Source organism: Mus caroli, unplaced genomic scaffold (genome assembly GCF_978045245.1).
Source record: "Mus caroli unplaced genomic scaffold, Mus_caroli_1 scaffold_16, whole genome shotgun sequence".
Lineage (NCBI taxonomy): Eukaryota > Metazoa > Chordata > Mammalia > Rodentia > Muridae > Mus > Mus caroli.
The window spans coordinates 24,105,447-24,132,665 of record NW_028227271.1 but is presented as its reverse complement, the minus strand read 5'-3'; the positions used below and the strand labels follow the sequence as shown (position 1 = coordinate 24,132,665).

At 50.7% G+C, this 27,219-nt stretch overlaps 1 long non-coding RNA gene across 1 annotated transcript; it reads right to left on the bottom strand.

Annotated features, from left to right (window-relative positions):
* Nucleotides 1–3,963: 3,963 nt before the first annotated feature.
* LOC147000738 (uncharacterized) lies at nt 3,964–9,233 on the bottom strand. The gene is made up of 3 exons (XR_015045635.1): nt 9,173–9,233; nt 4,958–4,989; nt 3,964–4,321 (listed from the first exon to the last, which is right to left on the bottom strand). It is a non-coding gene; the product is annotated as an uncharacterized LOC147000738 (long non-coding RNA).
* Between the last annotated feature and the right edge of the window lie 17,986 nt (nt 9,234–27,219).

Genomic DNA, 27,219 nt, shown 5'->3' with positions numbered 1-27,219 from the left:
TTGCTTGGTTGTTTCTGAAACAGAGTTTCAAGGCTCAAGAGATGGCTCCACCATTAAAAACAAAACAAAACAAAACAAAACGCTGGCTGCTCTTCCAGAGTACCCAGGTTCAATTCCCAGCACCTGCATGGTAGCTCACACCTATCTGTAACCCCAGTTCCACGGTTTCTGATGCCTTCATACAGACATGCATGCAGAAAAAACACCAGTGCACATAAAATAAAAATGAATTATAAAAAAGAAAAAAAAAAAAAAGCAACACGTAGCTGGGGATGGCCTTGAAATTCTGATCCTCCTGACGGCTTGGTCATAAGGAGATGCTAACACCACCGCTGGTTCAGGTGATTCTGGGGAATCCAGCCCAGAGTCCCATGTACGCTAGGCAAATGCTATATAGACAGGGCTCTATTCCCCAGGGCGCTCTAAGGAAAGCTTATGAACAAAACACCGGGTTTGCAGGATATGGCCTGTGGGCCGTCAGTGGACCACGTGATCTCCTCCATGGATGCAGCCATGCTCTTCCGGATGAAGAAAATGAGGTAGAGGGGGAACGGGCACGCAATACCCAGAGTTCGAAGCAGTGGATCCTAGGCTCAGACCCAAGCCTCCCCACTCCCCGGCTTATAAAACAGAGCACAGCTCTCCCTTCCAGAGCCTAGCTAATTAACAATAACGGGGGGGGGGGGATCCCAGCCATGGAGGAACCAGGAAGTGCTTCGGGAGCTGCTCCCGATCCTAGCATTGTCCATGGTGCAGAAACAAGGCTGACCGGAACGTGTGCTTCTAAGGAAGGGGTAAATACGTCTTGGCAGGCATCTGCTCTCACTGGCTCAGGAAGAATGCACCAGAAACGGACCGGACAGTGGGAGGAACGCTCTTTCCCAGGAACCTCTTGACGCATTTTAATGGTTGGCCATGTGATTAGCAGCTCTTCCTCAAGAAACCGACCAGCTGCTGCCGAGGGCCCCATTTTGTTTATTTGCGTTTAACTATTTCCTCTTCTTCCTCTTGTTTAAGTCTCTAAGTCTGGGACATGAAAGGGGGTCTGCAGGTGTCCCTGAGGTCCCCGAAGAGGATGGGGGAAGGGATCCTGAAAGAATCCTACTGTACCGTACTGCTCATTGGGTCCCTCTGCACAGCTCTGTGAAACGGTGACACCACCACCCCCCATTTTTACACGGGAGGAAACTGAGTCAGGAACCGGATGTTGAGGAAGTTGGCTCAGGGACAGGCCAAGTGCTGGGGCCTCCCCTTTGTCAGCCTACGCTTCTCACCCAGGGCTCTGTGTTCAGTTCAGTTCCTGGCCCAGAATGGTTTCAGGTTCCTTCCCTGAGCCAGGTGGCCATTCCAGCCCCTCCATATCCCACACTCCTGCTGTCCAGCTGGGCTGGGAGCAGCTGAACTTCTTCCTGGAATGCCCCAGCCAGGGTCTAAGGACTGGCTACCAGCCAGTCAGCCTTTACCATCCCTAAACCTCTGGCACAGCTTGGGGCTGAGCAGCTCCCAAAGGAGCTAATAGCTGGTGTGTCCCCCTGCCTCCACCTTACATCCTGCCCAAGTGGGTCCGTAGGCAAAGCATCCTGGGAATTCACAGTGTCCCTTGGCCCAGGAAGAGATAGATTGCCATCTAACTGACTCTTTTGATGAAAAGACCAGAGAGGTTAAGATATTCGCTTAAAGTCACACAGTAAAGAGGCACAGAGATAAACTGCAGCAGTTTGGATTTGCTCGTAGAAGAATACATCTTCACTGGGAAGATTCTCAAGGGACACCCATAACCCCTTTGCTTTCTGCCTGCTCCTCCTTTGATTGGTCCCCAACAGTCACATTGTGACAGTTTTTGTCAACTTGATACAAACCTAAGCCTATGGCCCAGCCCACTGTGGTCAGTGCCACCCCTGGACAACTATAAAAAATGAGCCTTGGAACAGGCCTGAGCCTCCTTCCACAGCTCCTGCCTCTGTTCCTGCTTGGGTTCCTGCCCTGACTTCCCTCCGTGACAGACTGTGTGATCCACACGACTAAGCCAAATAAATACTTTTCTCCCCAAGTTGCTTTCGTTCAGGGTGCTGATCACAGCGACAGAGACAAGCTAGGACTCTTCCCTCTGGATTTGTCACAGCTCTCTGGATGACTGCTCTCTGCCTCCTGGGAGGCTTAGGCGGTGTCTACCTCCCTCACCTCTTATCTCCAAACACTTTCAACTTTAAATTCCAGCATCTGGGAAGCAGAGACAGACAGCTTTCTGTGATCTTAAGGCCAGTCTGGTCTACATACCAGCCAGGGATACACGGTGAGATCCTGCCTCAAAACAAAGCAAACCAAAAAAAACAAAACAAAACAAAACAAAAACAAAAACAATTTTTAAATTATATGTATATATGGGGTCAGAAGTAGGTATGTGCACATGAGTGCAGGTACCCTCAGAGGCCAGAAGGGGGCGTCAGATCCCCTGGAGGTCAAGTTGTGAGCAATTGAGCAGTTCACTTATGTCCTGGAAACTGAATTCAGGCTCTCTGCAAGAGCAGTATATGGGTTGTTGTTGTTGTTTTTGTTTTGAGACAGAGTCTCACTACGAAGCTCAGGCTGACCCAGCCCTAGCTGTACATCTTTCCAGGTTCAGGGCCCTTGACCTGGGTTGTCAATACTGAAGACAGTAGCAGGAAAGATCCGAACAGCCACAGTGGATGTTGGAGCGTGTTTGGTCTCAGATGAAGCCTGGCGAGTCTCCAGCCAGCATGTGTCCCCCAGGGCTGTGGCTTTGTTCCTTGTAAAGGAAGACAACAATGACCCCTCCTGGCCTGTGACTCGACCCTGTGAGGGTCCATCGTGTGGGTAGAATTTCAAAAGACGCTTCAGGGCCTTACAAAGCTCAGGTCTGGATGTGTGTGAAAAGGACTTGACTTCCCAGAGAAGGGGGTACTCTGAGATGTTTCCAGACCAGAAGGCAATGCTGACCACCTGCCTAGGGAGAGCAGGGATGGCTCTCAGGAACGAGCAAGTCAGAAGCTCTTTTGCAAGAAGCCGACAACTTTTTCAAGGACAAGGGTATGGCCAGAGCTGACAGGAAGCCAGCAGGGGAGGAGGGGCTCTTCAAGGGGCTTCTGGGGTGGAAGTGGGGCTGAGGAGTGGGACAGTGAGGCCAGAGACCAGGTGAGTCCTCCACACCCATCTCTGGCCTCCTGGGAAAGAGCTCTCCTCCAAGCCCTCTATCACCTGCTTGTGGCCAGGCCTGGGCTGCTGATGGCCCCCTGTGCTGACTCATGTCCTCCTGCCTGGCCCTGGTTGGAGGCGGGGGTGGACCCCAATCCCTGCTTGACCTTATCAGGCCTTGCTTGTATCCAGCTGCCTGGACATGGGCGTGGCCTTGGCCCTTCCTCCTCCTGTGACCCTGGTTGAGCAAGGCCTGCAATGAGGTCATGGGAGCCCAAGGCAGGGAAGGCTAGGGAGTATGGTAGCCTAAGAAGGGACAAAAGCAACAGCCAGTCTGGGGTGTCCTGTGAGGCTTGTGGGCTGGTTCCTGACTCCTGGGATAGGGCTGGGCACTGGGTTATTTTTAGTTCCCAAATGAGAAATGGCAGAACCTGGATCTAGCAGCTGCTACACTTTCCCTGCCACAGCCTTGCTCTGGGCACACGGAGGCATGCCCCAGTGTCAGGGCACGTTATAGGGACACACCCATGCCCACAAGCCTCTGCATAGACGTGGCAGTTAATGGTGGTGTGTAATCATACCTATATCCCTTCCTGCAGATGCCAAAACCACATCCATGTGTGCAAATGCTTGTATTGAGACAACTCAAGCAGGCATACTGGTATACAAAGAAACCTGCATAGTCTGAGGGAAGTGGCCTGCACAGTCTGAGGGAGGTGGCCCAGGCTGCGGTCACAGCTATATTTAAAAAAAAAAAAAAAAAAAAAAAAAAAAACAGAAAATCACATTTTTAGAGCCCCCACTGTGTGTCCATGTTCTCTGTCGCAGCTTTGAGACTTTAGCCTTTTGCTGGCTTCACAAAGGGTACCCTCAACATAGTGTCAGTGTGATGGCTATAGACAAGCAATGGACATGTGGAACGACCCTTGTTGCAGGAGGCCAGAGGTGCCATGTAGCTTGGGGTGGCCAAGGAAGGCTTCTTGGAAGAAGAGGTCCTTGAAGAGGTGAGCAGCGAAGACTTGCCTGGAGAAAGAGATGATCTACTGCTTATGAAAATGCCGGTGATGGAGATGTGGTCAGTTACCTTCCCAGCATGCCCTGGGCTCAGCGCTCAGAAACCACCTAAATATGGGTACGGTGGTGCATGTAATTCCAGCAGTTGAGGGATCTAAAACAAAACAAAACATAAACAAAATCCAGCCGACAACAACAATAATAATAACAATATAAAAATAAAAAGCAAAAGCCCATGATAATAATAAACAACAGCTATCAATGGAGCACTCCCATGTCACCAGGTCCCTTGTCAATCATCACTCCATCTCCCCCCTCTGCATGAGCTGAGCTTTCTTACAGCTGTCACCTTCAGACCCAGAAGCTGGGGTCAGGAGAGGGGCTCAGTGCCACTGATAAGTGTTCCACGAAGCCCACATTCTTCACCAGCTCCCAGGCATCAAAGGTGATGTTAATGACCATGGAAAAATTGCCAATTGTTGTTTTCGAGACAGAGTCTCTCTATGTGTAGCCCTGGCTACATAAATAGAACTCACTAGGAGACCAGGCTGTCCTCAGACTCTCAGAGACCCCCCTGACGCTGCCTCCTGAGTGCTGGGATTAGAGGCATGTGCCACCACGCCCGGCTGGAAGAATTACAATTATCTGTTGCTATGTATGAAGCATACAGGCCTGAAATGTTACGATGGAAACGAGAGCAGGAGCCGGGGAGATGGCTCAGTGATTAGAATGTTTGTCATACAAGTTTAAGCCCCTGAGCGTGGATTCCGAAGACTCACAAAAAGCCTACCGTGGCAGCGCATGGCTGTAATTCCAGTGCTCCTGTGCAGAGAGAAGAGGGAGAGACAGAAGAGTTTAGGCCAGCTAGCCTGATGTATGTAGCTATGACAACAAAGAGACCTGTGTCTAACAAGGTAGAAAATAAGGAATGGCACCCGGGGTTGTTCTCTGACCTTTGCACGAGCCCCTTGTAAGTGTATATACATGCTGTGTATACACACACACACAAACACGTGCACACGTGCACACAGAGGGGGTTGTTTTGTTTTGTTTCATTTTTGTTTTGTTTTTTTTTTGTTTTTTCTTTTTCTTTTTTCGAGACAGGGTTCCTCTTTATAGCTCTGGCTGTCCTGGAACTCAACTTTGTAGACCAGGCTGGCCTCGAACTCAGAAATCCGCCTGCCTCTGCCTCCCAAGTGCTGGGATTAAAGGCGTGCGCCACCACCGCCCGGCTTCATTTTTGTTTTAAAACAAGCATTCATCTAGCTTCAATCTGCATGTTGAGCTAGGCTCAGCCGAGCCCTCTCCTCCCATCAGCCAGGGCCCTGGACAGGCTGGACGACCCATTAGCCCTGCAGGACTCACAGCTAGTCTTCTACTGCTTTCCAAGTGGGTCTCATCCGGGAGCTGTTGGGCATCAGAGCACGGAGACCAGCTTCCCAAGAGCTGGGAAGTAGAAGGTATCATTTGTTTGTTTGTTTGTTTGTTTGTTTGTTTGTTGTAAAGATATATTTCTGTGTGTGTGTGTGTGTGTGTGTGTTGTGTGTGTGTGTGTGTGTTGTAAACATGAGTTTGGGTACCCCCAGAGGCCAGAAGAAGATGTCAGATCTCCTAAAGCTAGAGTTACAGATGCTTGTAAGCCATTCTGATGTGAGTGCTGGAAGCTGATTTCAGGTTCTCTGAAAGATCAGTGCCACCTCTCAGCCCTCCAAAGTCCCAGAAACCCCTCCACTATCACTGTGCCACATTCATTATGTACCTACCTACAGAGAGAGCCCAGACTCCAGAGAAGGTCATGTGACTCTCATCTATCAGCATTTGGGTTAAATAATTGCGGGGTGGGGGGGGGGGAGGGGAGAAGGATTATTAGAAATCACCACAGTGAGAATGGAGGTGACCCCGAGGCAGTCAACTAATGTCTAGCCCAGAGCCTCAGAGCCTCACACCCAATGCTGGACCCCAGACCTCCACCAAAGCCAAAACTCTATTCTAGTACAGGCGGCCGTATTTCCTCTGCCCTCACCCTTACCCTTTCCATTCACATTTTCTTTTGTGCCATACACAGAGGGACCATTGTGTGTGGCTACAGAGGCCCCACTGGCCTGGTACCTCAGCTAGAAGGCAGCCCCAAGGGGATGGAGCAAGTGGTGACTCAGACTGGGCAGAATACCCTATCAGCCCTTGTCAGAGCTCCCAAGGAAGACCCTAAGGTTCCATGGCCCCTATTCTGTATTCCTCGTTTCCATGCACACACCCCAAGTGGGAAGAGACCACAGTCAAGCCAGATGTGTCTGTGACCCTAGCTCTTGGGAAGCAGGCATAGAGGGATTACTGCAAGTTCCCGTCTGAAGGATTACAATGGAGGTTGACTTCCGACATCCACAAGAATAAGCACGCATGTGCACATGCACACTCATCCATACAACAACAACAACAACAACAACAAAAAACCAAGCCTGTGTGTACCCTCAGCAGCTGTGTAGGCAAGCGGAGGGACAGCCGGCTGGCTGGCAAGGGCTGGTGATGGAGTGTGTGCATGGTTCCCTCTGCAACCACAAATTGAAGCTGGAACACCAGACATCTACTGCCGTACGTTCTGCACTCTGGAAGTCCCAAATCCGCCGGTAACAAGTCTGCACCCAAGGACGTCAGGAAAAAGTTGGCCTCTTCCTGCTTCTGATGCTGCTGCGGGCCTCTAGTCTTTGCCTCTTTGCAAGTGGGTTGGTTTTCAAGTAGCCCACTCCTTCCTCTCAGAAGGGCTCTACCTGGAGTTCTGCCCTTCCCGTTCCAGGATGACCTCATTTTTGAGATCTTCCCTCTAATTAGTGAGCAACCCTCCTCCTAATAAGGTCACGTTCTGAGGCGCCCGGCAGGTAGGAACCCGGGGAACCCTCATCGCCCACCACACAGGCTAGGGAGAGGCACTTCTTGTGTGCAGGGGGTGAAAGCCCACGGGGACTTTTTTCTTTTGCTCTGCCGGGGCTCACACTGGTGGCCTTACACACAAGAAGCAAATCCTCTCCACAGACCCATGTCCCCTCGTCGGCATTTCTTTTCTTTGTTTGTATTAAGAGGGTCTCATTCAGGGCTGGTGAGATGGCTCAGTGGGTAAGAGCACCCGACTACTCTTCCGAAGGTCCAGAGTTCAAATCCCAGCAACCATATGGTGGCTCACAACCATCTGTAATGAGATCTGATGCCCTCTTCTGGAGTGTCTGAAGACAGCTACAGTGTACTTACATATAATAATAAATAAATATTAAAAAAAAAAAGAGGGTCTCATTCTGGAGCCCAGATTGGCCTTAAATTCCCAGTGATCCTCCTGCCTCAGCCTACCAAGTGCTAGGATTACAGGCATGAGCTCCTCGTTTGAATTTTTGATGTTTTTGGGGGGTGGGGGGAGTTGATTTTTGCTTGCTGGCTTGAGGGTTGGGTGGCTTTGTTTGTTTGTCTTATTTTGTTTTGTTTGAGATGACTTTGCCTCCTGAGGGCTGCGATTATGCCCAGCTCAGTGGTAGGGTTTTTGGTTGGTTGGTTGGTTGGTTGAACGTGGCCTCATGTAGGCTGGAGTTCCTCAGACTCCTAATGTAGCTGAAGATGACCTTGAACTCCTGACCTTCTGCCTCCACCTTCTAAGTTCTGGGGTCACAGTACTGTACAGTGCTGGTTTACAGGCAGTTCCACTAGGCTCTTCCCAGGGACTTAGCAACAGCTCACCTCATCACCAGCTTACATCACTTCCTGCCATCATTACCTGTCTCTAGGTGCGGGCCGCATATAAAGGCATTGCTCCCAGGCAGTGATGGCACATGCCTTTACTCCCAACGCTTGGGAGGCAGAGACAGGCAGATTTCTGAGTTCGATGCCAGCCTGGTCTACAGAGTGAGTTCCAGGACAGCCAGGGCTACACAGAGAAACCCTGTCAACAAACAAAACAAAAACCAAAACACTGCTCACCACCCCAAGTCACTCTTTCTTTTTCTCTTCCTCTGTTCCCACGTGCTCCCTGCCAGTCTTTCACACACACACACACACACTTCTGTCCTTCTCTGTGCCCCGTTCTCTGCCCTCAAGGTTCTGCTCCCATCTGTCTGCCTCTACCTCTTATCCAGGCCCTCACACCCCTCCCTTCCCCCAAATAAACCTCCTTTAACCAGATCTGTTACATAGGGTGATTTCTCAGAGGCATCTTGGCATGGGCCAGCCATGTACAACCTCACCCCTGGTGCTTATACACTGTATTATATTTCATAGCATACAGTATCTTGCTAGCTCTCTTTTTTCTTTTTTTAAAATTTATTTATTTATTTATTATATGTAAGTACACTGTAGCTGTCTTCAGACACTCCAGAAGAGGGAGTCAGATCTCGTTACGGATGGTTGTGAGCCACCATGTGGTTGCTGGGATCTTTAGAAGAGCAGTCGGGTGCTCTTAATATTCATTTATTTTATTTATATGAGTACACTGTAGTCATCTTCAGATACACCAGAAGAGGGCATCAGATCCTATTACAGATGGTTGAGAGCCACCATGTGGTTGCTGGGAATTGAACTCAGGACCTCTGGAAGAGCAGTCAGTGCTCTTAACTGCTGAGCCATCTCTCCAGCCCCATCTTGCTAGCTCTCATTTGAATTTTTTAAAAATATGTCTTGACTTTTTATTTACTTACTTACTTTGGTGTGTGTGTGTGTGTGTGTGTGTGTGTGTGTGAGAGAGAGAGAGAGAGAGAGAGAGAGAGAGAGTCTCCAGTGGCCACCGGAAGGAGATCAGAGGATGACACTCTTCACCCCATGGAACTCGGTTTTCTCTTTCTACCTGTGGGTCCCAGGGTTAGGTTGTCTGGCTTGCTGGAAAGTACCTTTTCCAGCTGAGCTACGAGAAATGGTTACAGTGGACTGGGCTGCTCCTGCTCAGAACACTGGCCAGACCCATGTCTCTGTATGGACCATGTCTGTATATCTGTCTGTGCATCTGGCCGGGCATGTCTGCATATCTCTTACTCACCTTGTGGTTGGGGACTTGTTGAAGTCTGGGGTACTTCAGAGGAGAGGGTACGCTGGGCCTCAGGCACCAGGTGCTCTCAAGTGACCCCTGTCTCAGAGTAACTAATTAATCATCAAGCTGTTTAAAGATTTACAAAGACAGAGCAGTGGAAGGCTTAACCAGCCTGTTGACGGGGACCCGGGGACCCGGAGGGGTGTGCAGCAGTTACTCCTTTGCTGGCTGCTCCTGGACACCATGGCACAGGAGGGGGCAGTGAGAGAGACTGGCTTTGCCTCTCTACCCCCTGCTTCTCTCCAAACCCCTGCTGCTTTCTAAGGAACAGGGTGGGAGGTGGGGGTGGGATGGGTTCCAAAGAGAGGGAGGTCTGAACCGTGCAGAAAATCCTACTGAGAACAAGAACTCTTGCCTTGCATCAGACCTCCCAGAAGAGAGTTGTGTGACCTTCAGTGACTTCTTCCCTTTGAACCCCAGTTTCTATATATACAAAGTGAAAAAACGGGAAGCTTTGAGAATGCGTTTGTTTATTTAAAGTTATTATATTTAATTTTTTATTATTTATTTATTTACATTGGTTGTTTTTTGTTTGTTTGTTTGTTTTGGTTTGGTTTTGGTTTTTAGACAGGATTTCTCTGTGTAGCCCTGGATAGTCTAGAATTCATTCTGTAGATCAGACTGGCTTCAGACTCAGAGATCTGCCTGCCTCTGCTTCCTGAGCGCTGGGATTAAAGGCGTGCACCACCACTGCCCACAGTGTGTGTGAGTAGCCTGGCTGTATTTCTCTTCGCTATGTGGGTGCAACACCCTTGGAGGCCAGAAGAGGGTGTCAGACCCCCTGGAACTGAACTTACAGATGGTTGTTAGCCTCTATGGGTACTGTGACCCCAACAGAGCCCTCTGGAAAACCAGCCAGGCCTCTTAACTGCTAAGCCCTCTCTCCAGCCCCAAGACTTTGAGAGTGAGAGAGAAAGACTGGAGACAGCATCTACCGAGGGGGGCGTCTGGAACCTGATTCTTGGGTTCTCAGTGGCAATCCCCAAACCCCCAGGATCTGGCAACCCCCTCTCTTCTGAGATTAGCAGTCAAGTTCAGTTCTAAGCCTTAGAGAAGCCAAAATGACCTTTCCCCAGGTCCAAACACTGAGTTAACTTCCTCACCTAAGTCAGTCCTTATTTGTCAGGGGGTGGGGCCAGGAGGAGACAGACAGGGATGTCCTCTTTCCTTGGCTTGGGTGCAGCCACAGCCATAGTTGGAGTGTCTAGGAGGCTGGGGGGTGGGGCGGGGGGGGGAACCACAGATGACCTGAGGCCCAGAGAAGGACAGGAATTCCCTAGGCTACACCAGCCGGGGCACCTCCAGCTTCCTTCTGTTTCCCGTGTTCATTATTCAGCACCGCCCCCCCACCTCTCTCTCTCTCTCTCTCTCTCCCTCTCTCTCTCTCTCTCTCTCTCTCTCTCTCTCTCACACACACACACACACACACACACACACACACACACACACACCTCCTGGCAGGCTGGACAACCACTCCTCCAGAAGTGGCACAGGGTTAGTCTATGAGCCACAGTGAGTCAGGTGTGGGGAAGACCCATGAAGTCATCCAGTAGCCCTGGGCCACCTTGGGGGCTCATGAGACAATCTCTGGACTGGCTGGGGAATCCCAGAAAGGCTAGTGTCTGCTCCCTTGACAGTAAGAGAGACATGTAGGTAGATGGGGACTGTCCCGGAGGCTTCAGGCCCTGGCTGAACTCCCTGGCCCTCCAAAGTAGCTTTAGGCAAACAGGTTCAGATTACCCAACTCCTTTATCCCAGCTGCCATGAAGAGAGGAGCAAAGAAAATGTCTTAAACAACAGATGGAGGCCCTGGCTGAGCACTTGGGCCTGGCGGGGGTCACCTGCTATGTCATCTACCTGAGTTGTCTAAGCTGTTCTGATTGTGACAACCAGATCACGGTCCAGGCACAGAAGTACCAAAGACAAGGGCTCAAATCCTAAACATCTCCAGCTGTGGGACCTGGGGCCCACACGCATCCCCGGGCCTCAGTTTCCCCTTCTGTATGTGGTGGTTAGGGAAGAGCCAGAAAGTGCAGACACCAAGTCCGGGTATGGAAGTCTGGGGGAAGAGAGCTTAGTCTGGGGCTGAGGGATCCAAAGCCAGAGAAGGAAGGACAGCAAACAGAGCGCTGCAGTGTGGTAGGCGAGGGAGCAAAGTGGGGGCAAGCAGGAAGATGCTCTCTGCCCACCCATCTGCCAGTGGGAACCTTTCTCTCAGAACCCTGTGGGGGCCTGTGGGAGAGGAGCCGGCAGCAGGCCTCTGGAAAGAAAGAGGAAAATGCCTTCAGGCAAATTGTTTTCGATCCTTGGAACAAGCAGTGATCGGTGATCGTGGCAGGCAAAATTACCACTCCATAGGGAGGAGGGAGAACCTACTGAGGATGTGGTTCAGCTCCTGGAGGACCCTAGAGTGGTCAGAGATCATCTGAACAGGTGGGCAAACTGTGCCTCAGAGGGAGGCTAGAATATCACTAAAGTGCCACGCCCAGGCAGAGGCACACCAAATCCAATGTCCCTCTCCATTATTCCTTCCAGACCCAAAGGGAAGATTTAGGTTTGGGGTGGTGGCGGGGGCGGGTGCGGGGGGGGGCAGGGTGTGAAGGCTTGCCACGCCCTCCCCATCCTCAACTTCTCTTCCCCTGTTCCAGGCTCTGATCTCTGACCCACAGTGTTCTGAGGGCCTGGGCTGCCAGATGAGGGAGCCAGCAAGGGGGAGTCATGCGCTGACATTCCCAGACAGGCCTGGCACATTCCTGCCAGAGTGTCACTCTGCCCCCCCTAGCGCCCCACCCGTGCCCCGCACACAGTGCCCATTGTCTGCCCCAGACACTTTGAGTTGCCGCTGCCTCCGGCCTCCAACACCTCCCCACATCCTCCCATTCCCAGGTGGGGCCCCACAAGTCCAAACATCCATCTTTTGGTTTCTGACCCCAAAGAGTAGTGATGCCATTTCTTGGGAACCAAGCAAAGGTCAGAGAAAGAAAGTGGTCTGCAGCAGGCAACATGGATCGCTGGAAAGCCTAGATCCCCCTCAGTTCATACCTTCTCCCACCCGGCTGGGTACCACCGCCTGGATCCCCTGTACCTCTGACTCATTGGCCACTGGCGACCCTGCAGCCCAGCCCACGTGTGCATACCTCTGTTTTACAGACCAGGAGTGTGACTCAGGAAGAGGAGCCCTTGCCAAGGCCACCCAGAAAGGAAGCAGCTGAGATCTAGCCCAGGTCAACAGTGTGAATCCCCAGCCCACGCTCTTTCCACCTCCTGTGGGGAACAGCTCAGTGTAGGGGGTGGGAGGCTCTCAGAACAGTCAGGGGAGAAAGTGGATCCAAGGGAGCCTAGCTGGAAGGCGGGGCAGGTTTGTCAAGCTGGCCAGGACAGGCATGCCTAGTTATCCACCCATGAAACAGATGCCAAATCTGGCCAGGATGCAGATACAGCTCCATTTAGGATCTGTAACACCTGAGAATACGCGCGCACGAAGTATTGACCTGCCCTAAGGGACTGGGGAGATGGTGTCAGAGGATAAGTGCTCCACAGGTGGCAAAGGCCCTCAGTACAAGCCATCAAGTCCCCTTCCCCCTCTAGGCTCACTCAGCCTTCACGGCTAATTAGGGCTCATCATGACATAGCCACTCCTTCGAGTGTTCATGTTCGTATTTACTCCTGCCTCCCGGGATATCCTTCCAGCAGAGAGCCTCAACTCTTCCCTCTTCCTTTAAGCAGTCTTAGTATCAGATCAGATTACCTTGAAGAAGAGCAACTTTGCACTTAGCAGCTTCCCAGAATCTCCCCCCACAAGCAGGCCCTTCCAGCATCCAATGCAGATGCAGCTCCCAGGAGCACATAGCACCCAGCACCCCTGTCCCCATCCTGTGTGACCTGTGCTCAGTCCTCTCCACTCTCACCTATGGCAGATTGATGCTCTGGTGTCTGCTCACCCTAGGTAGGATAGGATTTTTGATTTCTTGCTGGGTGACGTAGGGAGGGACAAGGAGAATCGAGACTGGTGATTGGATTTTTAACTCCACCTGCCTGGTCCCTGTTGCTCCTTCCCCCTGAGACAGCACTAGGATGGATCGTAGCTACCCCTGCCCCGTGAGCATCCACTCTGACTCTCTCACCAGGAGCCCCAACTTCTGTTGACCTTCACAGAAATGGGGCCCCATGAGAGGCCACCAGGGAATAGGCGCTATTCCATCCCCACTGGCTCTCTGCACTGGGTGAGATGTCACGTTCTGTGCACTACAGACCAGGTGGTTTAGCTTAAGCAGTCAGTAAAGAGCAGTGTCAACCATTGGGAAGCTACGGTCCTGAACAGGTGCAGCCTTTGGTTACAGCACTTGGGAAAGAGGCAGGTGAATCTCTGTGAACTTGAGGCCAGCTTGATCTACAGGGCAAGTTTAGGGACAGCCAGGGATATACAGAGAAATCCTGTCTGGAAAGCAAGAAAAGAAAAGAAGGGGAGAGGGAGAGAAGCAGAGAGACAGAGACAGAGAGAGGCAAAGAGGGAAACACAAAGAGAAACAGAGGGAGGGGCAGGGTGGGAAGAAGGAAGAAAGGAAGGAAGGAAAAAGAAAGAAGAAAAGGAAGCCACAGTTACTTGTGCCGAGAGCAGCTTCAGAGGGTGGTGGGAGGCAGGTGGGCCCAGGACTGCCTTAGAGACAACAGCTGTGTAGCACCTGAGCATGGCTGGCACTTGGAGCCACCAAAGTCCAGTCATCCTGGGGTTAGCCACAAGATTTTTTTTTTTAAGATTTATTTATTTCATTTATATGAATACACTGTAGCTGACTTCAGACACACCAGAAGAGGGCATCAGATTCCATTACAGATGGTTGTGAGCCACCATGTGGTTGCTGGGAATTGAATTCAGGACCTCTGGAAGAGCAAGCAGCCAGTGCTCTTAACCACTGAGCCATGTCTTCAGCCCCCCAGTATCCACAATATTGATGGAACTGTTTCTCATTGCTTCAAGCTGCAGAGCCACGTGCTCACCAGGAGGAGCCCAGAGCCCTCTCTTTGGATGGACCAGAGAATGAAAGTGACTTGTACAAGGTCACACAGCTGGCCAGGTGTGAGGACAGAGTCCCTGTCTGCCCTGGAGACTCCTGCCCTACCCTGACCTCTGGGTGCTCCAGATCTGCGTGGAAAGGTCTGTCTGTCCCCAGAACATGAACCCCCACACCCAAACAACCTACTGAGAGGTGGCCAGAAAGGAGACTCGCCCCTGAAGGCTCTCAGGAAGAAGTGTTCCTGGCACAGAGCCAGAGGAGCCTGAAGCAGGGTAAACCCCACCTGAAGTCACTGTCTCCCCAGCGGTGACATCATTAGCACAGCTGGAGGACTGAGCAAGCTGAGGCAAAGCCAACTGGGTGTCTACAAACACAGCAGTAGTAAAAAAGAAAAGAAAAGCAAGCCCCATCAGCAACCCCAGCTGGGGGCTAAGCGGGGCCGTGGGCCTTAGAACTAGAAGCCCTCGGGGTGGGGAAGGTGTTCTTGGTTGCACAGCAAATCAGAAGCAGGCCCAAGGTAAGAAGCCAGTCTCCCAGCAAGGTGTTCTGCCTTCCAGGCCAGCCCCCTGGGACGGATGGCTCTCTACTTTCTCCTCGCACTCAAGGAACTCTGGTGGAGCCTGGAAGTGCCTCTCCATCTTTAACAGGCAGTCCGGGGAGGGGGACGAGGGGCGGGGCGAGGGGGCGCTGGGGAAATGGTTCAGGAGTTTCCAGCACCAATGCTCTTCTGGAGGACTCAGGTTTAATTCTAGCATTCAAATGGTAGCAAACAACCGGCTATAACGCCAGTTCCTGAGGGTCGGACGCCCCCTTCTGGCCTTCTTGGTCACTGCATGCATGCATGCAGTACACCTATATACAGACAAAACACTCAACCATATAAAATACCAAAACCAACAAATATCTTTGTTGTTGTTGTTGTTGGGTGTTCTTGTTTGTTTGTTTTTCGAGACAAGGTTTCTCTGTATAGCCCTGGCTGTCCTGGAACTCGCTTTGTAGACCAGGCTGGCCTCGAGCTCAGAAATCTGCCTGCCTCTGCCTCCCGAGTCGCTGGGATTAAAGGCGTGCGCCACCACGCCCGGCTCCAGAAAGCTTTAATAAAAAAAAATAATATCATTTCAGACCCTCACATCTCCCTGTGTTCTGTCACTGGTGAGCATGATTACAATTCACTTTTCAAACTTCAGGTTGTTTTTTGTTTGGTGGATTTGGTTCTTCAAGACAGGGTTTCTCTCTGTAGCCCTGGATGGCCTGGAACTTGCTATAAAGGTATACACTTCCACCACACCCAGCTAATTTTAGGCTTTTTTTTTTTTTAAGACAAGGTCACACTATGTAGCCTTAGCTGGCTCTATTTGCTATGTAGACCAGGCTAGCCTCAGACAGAGATCCTCCTGCCTCTACCTCCCAGATGCTGGGATTAAAGGTGTATGCCACCGTGTTTGGCCTATTTTAGATACCGCCTCCCCCCCCCCCCAACTGGGTCACTGGGTCTCATGTAGTCCAGAACTGGCCTTGAGCTCCTGTTCCTCTTGCCTCCACTTCCTGTGTGCTGGGATTACAGGTGTGGGAAACCACAGTGAGCTACAGGGCTGTATTTACCCCACAGCAAGTGGCAAATGCTACTAACCTGGGATCCCGCCTCCCACCAGGGATCAGACATTAGCCTGCCCAGCTCTGCTACATCAAAGCTAATAGCAGTGTTCTCTCTAGAGACCTCCAGAGTAGCCACCTCTGTCCCTCCTAAGCCCATCCTATGTCATCTGCACCCTATCCCCCTCCCAACCTTCTTCAGCCCATCCTCCACCAGTAGCCCCTAAATCTTTCAAAACTTAAAAGAGGGGCTGGAGAGATGGTTCAATGGTTAACACCCACATGGTGGTGTCAAAGCACCTGCAACTCCAGTTCTAGGGCACCTAGCGCCCTCTTCTGGCCGACACTGGCACCACCATGCACATGAGGCGCAGACAAACACACAGGAAAAACACGCACATACAAACAAAAAACAAACAAACAAACAAACAAACAAAAACCCATAACCAATGAATCCTGCCAGCCTAACCTTCCCAGCCTCAGGTCTCTGCATGATCTATGCCTTCTCTGGGACTGGTCCAGGCACTGTGTCTCCTTCCTAACCCTCATCATCCATTTCCTAGGCAAGGCACCTTCGATGGGAGACCCTCCCCCCATGAAGCAGGCTCCGCCCACTCCAATACCCACTGCTATATCTTCCCATGAAGTGCTTTCCGCCCCACTTCCCCCCAAACACCAGGGTGTCCTCGCTGTGGAGGGTGGTGACCCTTTGTGGACAGGGTTTCTTTTTGTCTCTCAGGACTATATCCCAGCATTCAGTGCAGGCCCAGAATGTAGATGTTCAATAATGCATAGGATGGGTAAATCATGGCTTCCATAGAAGGTTACACTTGTACCCATGGAAGGCCTGTAATGGTGATCTAGGAGGGAAGGGAGAGGGGACCCAACCCACTTGCCAAGTATCTCCAGAACATAGCTTCCCTCTTCCCTCCTTCCAGCCCCGCGTCTAGCCTCTGCCTATCCCTTCTCACAGCAACCTCTTGCCCCAGGGTTTGTGGGGAGCAATTAAGAGGAATTCCTGGCCAGGAGTCAGAGGTGGCGCCCCGGCAGGCTGGCAGGATACAACAATAAGCATATGCCAGGACTGTTCCAAATTCCATCTCCCACAGCCCTGTGCAGAGCCACCATGTGGGGCCAAGAGAGATGGGAGCGCCCCCAGAGCAGGGGGACACTTGGGGCATTGTACGGGGGTAAAGAAGACAGGCAAGTGCAGAATGCAGCATAGGAAGGAAATTACAACCCCAGCAAGAGGCAGGCAAAATGTGGGTGTCGTTCTGTAATCATACACCAGCAACCAGGGAAAGGGCAATCCCCCCCCAAAGTGCTGATTAATATGAGGCCCGTGGGAAAACTCCTGGCTGAGCCGAGAAAGTTCTGGGTGCCCTGGTCCTCAATGAGACAAGGACTACCCCTAGCCCTGTCTGTGCCTGGGACCCCACTTATTCAGAGATGTCTACAAGAGGGCTTTAGAGTGTTCAATCATTCTTCATGCAGCAGCAAGAAGGGTCCAGGCATAGTGGTGCAAACCTTTAAATGCCAGCACTTGGAAGGATCTCTGTAAGTTCAAAGCCAGTCTTGGTTTACACCTCAAGTTTCAGGACAGTCAGGACTACATAGTGAGATTCTATCTCAGAATGAAACAAAAATAAACAAAAAGTTTTAAAGGAGAGAAAGGGGCTCAGGAGATGGCTCTGGGGTTAAGAGCAATAGTTGCTTTCTCAGCAGACCCAGGTTTAGTTCCCAGTATCCACATGGTAACCCACAGCCGCCTGTAACTCCAGTCCCAGGATATCCGATGCCTACGTCTGGCCTCCTCAGGCACCAGGCATGTACAAACTGAATATATATATGCAGGCAGGCAAACACTCATATAATAAAAATAAATTTTGAAAGAAAGAAAGAAACAAACAAACAAACAAAGTGGCGGGAGGTGGACCAGTTGTTAAGATCACTTGCTGGTTGTGAAGAGGACCTAGGTTCGGTTCCTGGCATGCACATCATGGCTCACAACCATCTGTGACCCCAGTTCTAGGGATTCAGTGCCTTCTTCAGTCCTCCCTGAGCCCCAGGCATGCACATGGTACAATACATACATGTAGGCAAAACACTCATACATAACATTTCAAAAAGAAAAAGAAAGAGAGAGAGAGAAAGAAAGAAAGAAAGAAAGAAAGAAAGAAAGAAAGAAAGAAAGAAAGAAAGGGAAAGGAAAAGGAAAAGAAAAGAAAGGAAGCTGGGTGTGGTGGCGCATGCCTTTAATCCCAGCACTCGGGAGGCAGAGGCAGGCGGATTTCTGAGTTCGAGGCCAGCCTGGTCTACAAAGTGAGTTCCAGGACAGCCAGGGCTATACAGAGAAACCCTGTCTCGAAAAACCAAAAAAAAAAAAAAAAAAAAAAAAAAAGAAAGGAAAGGAAAGGGAAGGGAAGAAAAGGAAAGAAAAGAAAAGAGGGGCAGTGATGGAGTGATGGCTCAGTGGTTAAGAGTACTGACTGCTCTTCTGAAGGTTCTGAGTTCAAATTCCGGCAACCACATGATGGCTCACAACCATCCGTAATGAGATCTGATACCCACTTCTGGTGTGTCTGAAGACAGCTACTGTGTACTTTACTGTGCAATTATATACATAAAATAAATAAATAAATCTTTTTTTAAAAAAAGAAAAGAAAGAGAGAAAGGAAGGAAGAGAAGGAGGAGGAGGAAGAGGAGGAGGAGGAGGGGGAGGAGGAGGAAGAGAAGGAGAAAGGTCCCAAGGGGGAGAAGTCACGTCCGAGCTTGTGAAAGATTCCCTTCTGATCTCTGGGACACTCCCTTGTCCTTGTCACTCCCCCTGGGTCTGGTCCAGGTGTGATTGGTTCAGACAACAGCCCCTGCCCAGCTGTCAGCACCCAAGCTGTCACAAATGCCCGCACTAGTGTGCCTGACTTGCCACCATTGTTCCTCCCCCACTTGCAGTGTGGCCCCAGAACATCAATGCCTTTGAAAAATTATTATTTTTTAATTAATTTACTTCTATTTTACATGTACAGGCGTTTTGCCTGTGTGTATGTCTGTGCAGTGTGTGCATACAGTGCCTACAGAATCCAGAAGTCATCAGATCCCCTGGAACTGGAGTCACAGACAGATGTGAGCAACCATGTGAGTGCTAGGAATCGAACCAGGGTCCTATGGAAGAGCAACCAGTGCTCTGAACCAGACTATCCCAGGAAGGACCATTGGCTGCTGGACTGCTTTCCATTCTATCTCTGAGAACTTCAAGACTCAAACATTCTCTGAAGCTTGCTTTGATCCTTTCCTGACCTTTCAGCTACGAGCAAGTCTAAAAGCTCAGACAAGAATTAGAACAAAGCCAGGCAGTGGTGGCACACACCTTTAATCCCAGCATTTGGGAGGCAGAGGCAGGCAGATTTCTGAGTTCGAGGCCAGCCTGGTCTACAGAGTGAGTTCCAGAACAGCTAGGGCTATACAGAGAAACCCTGTCTGGAAAAACAAACAAACAAGACAAAACAAAAAGAATTAGAACAACAGAAATCTGGAGACTGGGATTTGGAATGCAAGGCCCTTAGAAGCTGAAATCCTCCCAATCCTAATTCCCTGTGTTCCAGGCAGGAGTCCCTGAGCTTCCCACCATGCAGACTAATGTGCTGCAGCGAGACAGGGCATGCGCTGGTGGGGAACAGCAGGCCAGTACCTTGAGCCTGGCCTGCAAACAGGATGGGACAGGAAAGAGACAGGGCATTTGTGAGCAAAACCAGGGTGCTGGAGGCCTCTCCTCCTCACCTGAGAGGCCAGGAGAGATGCAGGAGAGAAGAGCAGATGCCAAAGGGTTGGGGCGGAGGGTGTGTGGTCACTGGGGGTGGCGGGATCTTTCCCCTGGAATTTTCTCCTGGCAGGAAAGGCCCACCCTCCTAGGAATGGAAAACAATCCCTGGCATCTGGCCCCTGAGGCTACATGGTTTCTGACAATCCACCATTATTATCCTGCCTGCCTCACCCTAGACTGATGCAGAGGGAAAACCAAGACAGACAGGAAGGCAGGGTCTCTGGCTAAATTCAGAATCTGACTCACCCTAAGGAAGACTCCAGTTATCTCTATCCCTGACTATACAGTGTGAAAACTGGGAGAGGAACTGGAGAGATGGCTCACTGGCTAAGAGCACTGGCTGCTCTTCCACAGGACATGGGGTTTGTACTGGCTATTTTTGTGTCAACTTGACACAGCTGGAGTTATCACAGAGAAAGGAGCTTCAGTTGAGGAAATGCCTCCATGAGATCCAACTGTAAGGCATTTTCTCAATTAGTGATCAAGGGGGAAAGGCCCCTTGTGGGTGGGACCATCCCTGGGCTGGTAGTCTTGGGTTCTATAAGAGAGTAGGCTGAGCAAGCCAGGAGAGGCAAGCCAGTAAAGAACATCCCTCCATGGCCTCTGTATCAGCTCCTGTTTCCTGACCTGCTTGGGTTCCAGTCCTGACTTCCTTTGGTGATGAACAGCAGTATGGAAGTGTAAGCCGAATAAACCCTTTCCTCCCCACCTTGCTTCTTGGTCATGATGTTTGTGCAGGAATAGAAGCCCTGACTAAGACAGGGTTAATTCCCAGCACCCACATGAAGGCTCAAAACCATCTGTAACTCCAGTGCAAGGGGACCCAATTCCTTCTCTTCAGAAACCAGGAACATCTATGGTGAACAGATATACATACATACATACATACAGGCAAAACATCCACATTCATAAAAATAAGAAAGAAAAAAATTGCAGCCTTTAATCCCAGCACTCGGGAGGCAGAGGCAGGCAAGTCTCTAGTTTAAGGCCACCCTAGTATACAGAGCAAATTCTAGGACAGCCAGGGTGACATAGAGAAACCTTGGCCAAAGAAGGAGGAGGAGGAGGAGGAGGAGGAGGAGGAGGAGGAGAAGGAGAAGAAGAAGAAGAAGAAGAAGAAGAAGAAGAAGAAGAAGAAGAAGAAGAAGAAGAAGAAGAAGAAGAAGAAGAAGGGAAGGAAGAAAGGAAGAAAGGAAGAAAGAAAGAAAGAAAGAAAGAAAGAAAGAAAGAAAGAAAGAAAGAAAAGGAGATTAAGTAAAAAACAAAAGGACAATAAATCTTTTTTTTTCTTTAATAGAAAATAACTTAGTAAAAAACAAACAAACAAACAAACAAAGCCAGAAACAGATCTGGTGCGCCCCTGGCAGGGCAAGTGGGAATTAAGACCAAAGAGGGCAGCAGTTTTTCCCAAGTGTGCCAGCATGCTTCTGCTCTTTACAGTTTGTTTTTGCTTAGAGGTTGTTTTTTTGTTTGTTTGTTTTGTTAGCTACATCTCATGTCTCTTTATTTTGAGGCAGGGTCTCATCTAGCCCAGGCTGGACTTGAACTCCATATCATGTTGATCTGATCTCCAGCAATACCTTCCAGGAGTGGCAGTTTGACGATAGTGTGCCACAATACCCAACCCATCTTTCTCTTATTGTTCCTTACTTGCCTTCAGGACGCCTCCTCCAGGAAGCCCTCATGCCTCACCCCTGGGTCCCTTTGCCTCTTACACCTTTGCCATTCCTCCCATGGTTCCTTGCGACTCCGTGATGAAGTCCAAGCTCCCTCCTGTTTCTGCTCATGCCTAAGTCCCATGTGGCTGGAGGCTCACCATCTCTCCCTAGTTCCCTCTGTCTATTCCTGGGGTCCCTCTCTCTCCTCCCCCTCTGACCAGCTCCCCCAAGAGTCTTCCCTGCAGCCCTTCTGGAGTCTCACCTGGTATCTCTCTCGAGCCCTAAGCTCAGTATACAGCACTTCTGCTTTCCCTGGGGTTGGGGTGTGTGTGCCTGGAGCCATTTGTAGCTCTGTCTGCTGGGTCTTACATTGGGCCTGAGACCAAGGTCCAGGGGTTCAGTCACTTGCTCAAGGTCACACAGTAGGTCCCAGAGCTGGGAATGGGGCCTTTTCAGGGAAAGGAGGACAGAGGAAACAAACTCCATAGCCCTGGGAGTCTCAGGGCATCTGAGCTGGAGATGATTTAATCTAACCCTCTCCTCCATGGTCCAGAAGCCCACTGTTGCCGTGGCAACGCCCCACAGCCCCCAGTCACACAGACACACTGAGACGCAGGCCTGTCCTGAGCCCCAGCCACTGTCCCCACCCCCACCCCTCACCCCAGGCTGGGTTGGGAGAGCACTCTGCTGCCCAAGCCATTTTCAGTTCATCTTTTCCTAATTTTGCTTTGAGGAAGTCGCTGCGGCTGGGCGCTTTCCTCTTCTCTCACGCACTCCCAGAGGCTTCTTGGTCCACTCCCATGTCTGTGTCTCGAAGCTTGGAGCATGATGACCAAAACAGAACAGGACAACAGAGTGACAGTGAGCAGGCTGGAGGCAGGTGCTAGCGATGGGAGAGAAGAGGACACAGTGCAGGGAACAGTCTAGGAAGTGGACATGCAAAAAGGCGCTGAAGCACAGTTAGCTTGCCAAAGCTTAGGGCAGGGACAATACCTCATCAGCTACCTTATGCATGCCTCTGTCCACAAGTCTTTCAGAGGACTTTTTGTGGGGTACAAGAGCAATCAGGCAGATAGCCCTAACTCCAGGAGCTGGTGTGTGGCTGGAACCCTGAGCCAGTGTGGTGACACGGAGACAGGCATCACACAAGGTGAAGGAGTCCAGAGAGCAAAAGCCCACTGGTAACTCTGGAGCAGTGGGCATTCAAGCAGGCTTCAGGAGGAGGGGCCGCTAAGGAGTCAGCAGGGTGAGCCCCTTTCCCAGTGTGGAAGAGGGAAAACATCCATGCAAGAGAACAGCTTGTGCCAGAGCTGGAGGGCGTGAGTTATTTGCTTCTCTCCCCAGGTGCATGAGCCCAAGAGAGACTGGTACCCACTCAGGCCTTGGTCTCTGCTATCAATGAGACTGGGGTCCCCTTAGCACCTGCCTCCCCACGTATGAAAAGTAAATGGGACAGCATGAGACTTAAGCCAAGTGTGGCCTACCAGGCAGGGGTTTCCCCACCACTCAGCTCATCCTGGTTTGGAAGAAGGCCCTATGTGGACTGAGATCTGGGCGGGGAGGTGGTGACTCCTAGTTCCCACCCCTGGCTTTCTGCCTGCTGTCTATTTTTATTATTGTTATTATTAAGGGTGTGTGTCTGTGTGTGTGTCTGTGTGTGTGTGTGTAGTAGAAGGGGGCATGCTACAATGCACAGATGGTGATCAGAGGGCAACTTGCAGTACTTGGTTCTCTGCTGGCTTGTGATAGAGGATCAGAAGTCCTAGGTCTTCCTCAGCTACATAAGGGGCTAGCTTGGGCTACATGACTATCTTAAGCAAACAAAACCCAGCAGCAATAACAACACAACAACAACAATAATCCTAATTTGTCCAGGCTGATGAACTTAAACACACAGTAGGTACTTTATTTGACCATCTGTTTCTGAGTACCTACTATGTGCCTGCAGCAGCAGTAGCAACAACAACAACAACCCTAATTCGTCCAGGCTGATGAACTTAAACACACAGTAGGTACTTTATTTGACCATCTGTTTCTGAGTACCTACTATGTGCCTGCACAAATTGCTCTGAGACAGCCCAGCCTACAGGTGGAGGCCACACCGGACAGGACAAGCAGCAGGGACAAGCTGCAGAAGGCACTAAGGTAGCTTCAGGCTGCTGTGACCAGAGTACAGTGTCCAGGGAAGATGGAAAGGCGGTTCTGTGTCAGAGTTTCCTGACTGCACAGTACTAATTCCATTGAGTTTTATTTTGCCAAGTGGAGGGCCTAGGCTAGCCCTGCCTAAGACTGCTAAGTGCTGCCTCTAGTTTTGTGAATCAAATCAAAAAGTCTGGGTCGGTCGTAGCTGGGCATGGTGGTATGTGCCTGGAGTTCCCTAGCTGATGCAGAAAGATCAGGATTCATGGCTAGACTGGGCTACATAGTGAGATCCAGCCAGCCTGGATAACCCCACCTGAAAATAGAAATCTTTGGGGTACAAGACTGAGCAGAGCTGTTCACTAGACCTCATTGGGGGCATTAGCTTGGTTCTCACAGCCCTGCTTCTCCAGACCAGAAAAAAAAGTCTTACAAGACTGTTCAGTCATCCAGCAAATATTACAGACCTGGAATGGGGCTAAGGGGCATGCCATGAGCCCAACACATAGTAGGTGCTTCATAAATGTTGGCATATGAAAAAATGTGAACCGCCGGGCGTAGTGGCGCATGCCTTTAATTCCAGCACTTGGGAGGCAGAGGCAGGCGAATTTCTGAGTTCGAGGTCAGCCTGGTCTACAGAGTGAGTTCCAGGATAGCCAGGGCTACACAGAGAAACCCTGTCTTGAAAAAACAAACAAACAAACAAACAAACAAAAGTGAGTCATGGTAGGCCTTTCAGCCAGGAGGGCCTTGCCTTAGAGTAAAAGAGCAATGAAGGGCTTACAGGGAAGAGACCCCGGAATCCTGGGTCTGACTTCCTGCTCTATGCCTTGGCTTCTAGAAAGTCTTTTTGCCAGCACTCAGGAGTTTCAGAAAAACAAAACAAAACATAACAGACAGCACATACCTAACTGCTCTGCTGTTTTCTTTTTTTTTTTTTTTTTTTTTTTTTGGTTTTTCGAGACAGGGTTTCTCTGTGTAGTCCTGGCTGTCCTGGCACTCACTTTGTAGACCAGGCTGGCCTCGAACTCAGAAATCCGCCTGCCTCTGCCTCCCGAGTGCTGGGATTAAAGGCGTGCGCCACCACGCCCGGCTTGCTCTGCTGTTTTCAATTGGCTAGAGCTGCTGAGATTCCCCAGTGCAAGAACCAAAGACTGAGGTCAGTGGCGAGCCGGGAACCGGCAGCTCTCCAGCAGAAGGGCCCGGGCCCAGATCTTCCATGGATGAACAGGTGACTGGCTTGGTTGGTTAACGTACCTTAGTGGTGCTGTTCTAGTATGGAGAAAGGTAGGTGGTGTCAGGGTCAAGGTGCATATAGTGTACACATGGGGACTGCTGCCCCTTTGCTTGGATTGTCATCTGTGGAATGACAGGATAAACCTGCAGAAGCACAGGTCACCCACTGTCACCTAGCACCCCGTGTCATGTCCCAGGCTGGGCACTGGCCAGGCAACCCGCTGGAGGAGCCAAGTGGCAAGTGGGTGGTGGCTGGAAGGATGGGGAAGTGGTTGCTTCCGCTATCTTTAGCACCTTCCCTCAGCCTTTGATTCTGCCAGGCTGAGCAGAACAGAGGGAATCAGGGCCACTTCTCCATAATCACATGAAGCCAGTGACCTGGAGCCACTCAGGGGCCCACTGTCTTATCTGACTCCTCTCTGCCTGTTGTCAGGGATAAACACTCCATCACCCCCATCTGTGAAGGAGGTATAGCCCATAGAACTTAGGGAAGGGAAAGGACAGGATTCAAGGGACTGCAGAAATACTGGGAACCATCTCTCTACCCCTCATGGAGCCTTAGTGGTTCTGCTTGTTGTAGACAGTGGACACAGTAGTCAGGTGCTTAGCTTAACTTCCTGAGGCAGCAACTGCCTTTTCCAAGGAATGAGCTTCTCTACCTCAAACTCCTGCAGGCTGTAAGGATCACACATGCTCAGAAGCAGGCCTTCCTCTTTGACTAGGACTGAAGCCCAGCCAGAGGTGTGAAACACTAGGTGCTCACCAGGCAGGCTATCTCCCCTACCCCACCCCCAGGAGCCAGACCAGGTTTGACAGCTGCCTCTAGCATCGTGATCTTTATGATGCCTGGGCTCAGTCCCAGCAGTGCCCACCCCACAGCTGGTCAGTGGGTACCTTCTCCTGACCTCAGCTTTGTATCTGTATCACTGTGGGGTAGTAAGGAACCCATGTCAAGGAGTGGCCCTAAGTTTCTGAATGTGAAGACCTCAGGCTAGACTGGAGAGAAGGAACTATGAGGCTCTTGGGAGTCAGCCAGCCCCTGGATCAAGGACCAGGCCCTTGTTAGAGGTTTCAGTAGAGGGACTACAAAACCAGACAAGTAGCTGCTTGCTGAGAACTGGCAGAATATGGGGTTTCCTGTAGTATTAGGGAAGGAGGCAGCCTGGGGCCATGGCCACCCCAGCAAGACAGTCACCAGGATCCAGGTTATAGCACTGAGGTGAACCCAGGTGGCAGGCCTAGCCAGGGCTGCCTGCCTCTTTGGGCAGTCGTGCCTTTTTAGGCAATGGCAACCCCACCAGCACTTCCCTGTTCCCACTTGCTCAGATTCTCAGCAGGTATTTTTGTTTTTCAAGATTGGAATGAGACTCCTTTTGTCACCACGGGGTTCCAGTGAGGCCTGAATATGCCACAGGCACCAGAGGCACCCTCTGGGACCTACATGGGGAAGGGTAGGCAAAGGCAATGACCCAGTCACCCCAGCCCAGCAACTTGCAGAAATGCTGGGTCTCCCACCCTGGTACAGATGCTGCACTTCACACAAAATTTGAGCACCTACTGTGTACCAAGCTCTGTTCAAGGGAACCTGCAGTTGGCTTTTTCAGCTCTCCTCCCTCAGGAGCTGGGACCAGAGCTCAAGGTCTATCCACAGTACCTCTTCACTTGCTATTTTCTGAAAAAAATACCAGAGCTTCACCCTGTCTTTGCTCAGGCCCCCATCACTGGACAGCCTGTTACTTGGACGTCTCTGCATTTATAACCTGCCTCCCCCCAAACAAGTTCCTGAGATAAACAGCTTCAGGTCTGCATCTCTCCAGGACTCCAGCAATGGCAGTAGCGTACAATGAGCACCAGACTCTAAATTAGACTAACCTGGCCTTGCCTGCATCTTGGGGCTGCCATCTCAGGCTAGGGCCAGCATTCAGATGCTGAAGCTAACAAGATTACATCCTAACATCCACAAGATGGCTCACAACTTCATTTGTCCTCTTCTGCCTCTGCATCCATGCAGGTTAACACACAAAGAACTATTCTGAGGCCAGCAGGGTTTATAAATATTTCCAGCACTTGAGTCCCAGCTGGTATAAACACCTGGGTTACATGTGGTTCTAACCTTGAGAGTGTTGCTCTGGGAATCTGATACTGGCCACACAGCTGCCATGTAAAACCTAGACTTCCTGAGATTAATGGGCATTCTTATCTTTTAATGCCTCCTTCAGACCTAACAGGTCCCTAAAAGAGCCCAAGCCTGGGGTCAGAGATCTTCTGAGAATGCAACTGAGTGGACCTGGGTTTTCATCCATGTGCTACACCCACCCCCTGGTGGCCCAGGCCTGAAGTACAGCCTAAATTGCCAAAGAGCAGCAACAGCTAGCACTGACCCACCTCTGCACAGACCTCCCAAAGCCTCTTCCAATGTAGGGTTGCAGCACTATTATGAAAGGCCAGAAGCTCATGAGCAGCCTTCAATCTGATGTAGACAATGCTATGATACCAATCTATGCATCTTCACCCGACTTAGCATCAATCCCTGGG